This window comes from Tachysurus vachellii, chromosome 7 (genome assembly GCF_030014155.1).
Source record: "Tachysurus vachellii isolate PV-2020 chromosome 7, HZAU_Pvac_v1, whole genome shotgun sequence".
NCBI classification, from domain to species: Eukaryota; Metazoa; Chordata; class Actinopteri; order Siluriformes; family Bagridae; genus Tachysurus; species Tachysurus vachellii.
The window spans coordinates 6,365,132-6,368,390 of record NC_083466.1 but is presented as its reverse complement, the minus strand read 5'-3'; the positions used below and the strand labels follow the sequence as shown (position 1 = coordinate 6,368,390).

At 35.2% G+C, this 3,259-nt stretch overlaps 1 non-coding gene across 1 annotated transcript; it reads left to right on the top strand.

Annotated features, from left to right (window-relative positions):
- The first annotated feature begins 1,541 nt into the window (after positions 1–1,541).
- trnav-aac (transfer RNA valine (anticodon AAC)) lies at positions 1,542–1,614 on the top strand. The gene has a single exon. It is a non-coding gene; the product is annotated as a tRNA-Val (tRNA).
- Positions 1,615–3,259: the final 1,645 nt, after the last annotated feature.

The following is a 3,259-nucleotide window of genomic DNA, read 5'->3' as shown; positions in this document are numbered from 1 at the left end:
GGAGAGCTTCGCTGCATATTTCTCCGATGGAGAGATTGTAGAGAGAGAGAAGGATACATGCAGGATATAGTGCATAATAATATTTGCATAATATTTGAATTAAATTGAATGTTTTGGATACCACTATTAAATTATTGTTTTTATTATTACTTTACTGACTTTAAGTCAGCCTACTTAGACAATGCCTCTCTTGGCACTGTGCATGTAAAACACTGTTTTTTTGGACACTAACAAGTGAAAATAGTTAGGTTAGATACATTTGAGTAGGCCTGTTTTGTTAAAAATCGACAGCTGTAATGCTTCTGTGCAGAAAGAAACCCGTGAGCCACGAAGGTAAGTTTGCGAGCAGATTAGACTAATTTCCACCTACTGTATTAGACAGCCTAATCAGCTTATTGTGTTTTGTATTGCATCACTTATAGCTCTTAAACCTTTAAAATAGTGTTTAGGAAGATGTATGTAACTACAGTCATTAGCTTTGGTTAACTATTGAAGCCTTGTCTCTTGTCAAAAAGCTCAATGTGACCGCAGACTTTATTGAACACTGCTGGCAGCAGCGACGTCTGTGTCCGTACCATTCTTATCAATGACAGCATAATCTCGTATCTCCCTGCTCCCATGTCATAAAGCTTGTATCTCCGATAAAACGTGACTTTGGGAAAATGATGTGTTAATGTTGGTACACAACAGTATATGATAGCAATATAAGGTATAATAACATCTTTAACAATACAATGTTTAATAACTCAAAAAAATACGGCGTTTTTTTAATTTCCTGAAAAATAATGGTTTTGGAGATACGAGGATTCCGCCCGACAGCAACGATATATTATTATTATTAATGCTTGTTTTGTTAATAAGTTAAAACATAAATTGTTTATGTTGAAATGAAGTGTATTAATGAATAAAATTAGTTTGGATAAATAAGCATTGTGTGTTAATCTTTCACTTTTATGGAAGACTACAAAGAATTGTCCTGCACTATAACCCCTCCACTTATTTTACTAATTTTCCCTTTTTCCTTCCCCATTCCAGGCAGTCTCTTTTGCCCTGGCTCTGTTGTTAAATGTTGCACATTGCCCAGGAATTGAACCCAGGTCAACTGCTTGGAAGGCAGCTATGCTCACCACTATACCACCAACACCTTGACTGCAATAATCCCAACTTTGGTGACTGAAAGTTGATGCTTTTTAGTAACTGTAATTTATTGTTACTTTGAATCTTTCCCAGGCCTCAGCAAAAAAGCTTTGCTGTGGTTTCTGTAGTGTAGTGGTTATCACGTTCGCCTTACACGTGAACGGTCCCTGGTTCAAAACAAGGATTTGGGCTTTTGGTTTACAGGAAATAAGAGTCGAGTTTGGCGCTCTGTGTCGGCCGTTCCTTCTGGAAAACCCTGAAACGAGAATGATTACCACATAGTGTGACAGTTTTCACGTGGCTGCTCATCTCCTATTGCAATCATATGAAGAGAAAGGTTCTTTCTTCCTTTTGTCGGTTCCTTAATTTATTTTCAGACTGAGAGCCCAAAGTTGCACTTTGTAGTTTCTGTAGTGTAGCGGTTATCAGGTTCGCCTAACACGTGAAAGGTCCCTGGTTTGAAACCAGGCAGAAACATGCTGATGCTTTTGAGCTTTGCTTCAGTAAGCAGCCTGTTGTTTCAGCTCGCGTGACACAGACATTGAGACCCACAACAAAAGTGGATATCAGAAAGAGCTCTTACATCAATTCAGTTGTATTAACTATTCTATTCTATCTATAATTTTAGTGTGTGTGTGTGTAAAGATGTACAAAAGCCTGGAGAAATGTACAAACGCCTAAGATTAGCAATAGGACAAAAAAAAACAAAGTGAGAGGAATATAAATACAGGAAAGTAAAGCAGAAGGTAAAATTTTTCAATATGCGGATGATACAACGGTAATTGTAGAAGGGAAAGAAAGTGTCAAACACATTATGGAGATCATAAAGGAATACTGTAAAGGCTCGGGAAGTAAATTAAATGAGGACAAAACAGTATACATGAGGTTTGGGAAGGCATTGATTTTAATGGACTCTTTTAACTTTAAAGAAGTAGATGAAATAAAAATTCTAGGCATTTTGATTGGTAAAAACAAGAAGAAAGTAAGAGATGGAAATGTGGGAGGAGCTTTTAACAAGAATAGAATGGAGACTAAACGTTTGGAAACAAAGAGCACTGAACTTGGAAGGTTTTCATTTTAAATGTTTAAGCTTTGTCTAAGCTTTGGTAGGTTCTATATGTATATTATATGCCTGTTTGGACAGAAAAGAGGCTGAAAAAATGCTTTCGTGACTTTTTATGGGAGGGTAAACCAGCAAGAATAGCTTACAACATGATCTTAGGGGTGGCGGAGAGGGGAGGCTTAGGTTTAATGGACGTAGAACAGAGCAAAATTATTCTAAGAGTGAAAGTAGTCAAGAAATATCTACAAGAAGAAAACCAATTTGAACGGAAAAAAAACACTGAAATATTTTATAAACAAATTTTAATTTGGACAAGGGAATTTTATGGATGAAAACAAAAAATTGGATGACAGAAGGATTACCAGAATTTTATAGAGAAATGTTAAATGCCTGGGGAAAGCTGTTAAAGATTATTGAGCACATTCCACAAGGGAGAGAAAGCATTTTAAATCAACCTCTGTTCTTAAACAAAAACATTTTAAAACAAGGGAAAGTAATATTTTTTAAGAAGTGGATGGTAGCAGGGATAACAAGAGTACAGGACGTTTTATATGAATTTAAAAAGGAGTTTCTACCAGAACAGTTTCTTATCGATGCAATGGAAGAGGCAAAAGAGGAATATGATCAGAAGGAACTGAGGGATGAAACAAGAATAAAAATTCTATGGTTTTAAAAGCTGTACAGTTAAAATGTTTTAGGGAAAAAGTTTTTAAGGAACAAAATACAAATGAGTACTGGGTGTAAACTTTTGAAGGATTAAAAAAAGACGTTATATGGAAAAATATAAAAGGGAAGTGTGTGAAAGTGAAACTTTATATTTTATAAGACCTAAAGCAATATTTACAGACGTAATCTTAACCAAGATAGAAATTGAACAAAGTCCAATGTGTAAAGTGTGTCAGGAAAGGGAGGAAGGGTTTTTACATCTGTTTTTACATTGTAAAGAATTGGAATTGTTTTTTAAACAATGTAAAGTTTTAAGTAAAGTGATGTGTAATGTGAAAGTAATTACATTACAAAGTAATGTGAGTGGGGACTGGAATGACAATGATTTGGAAT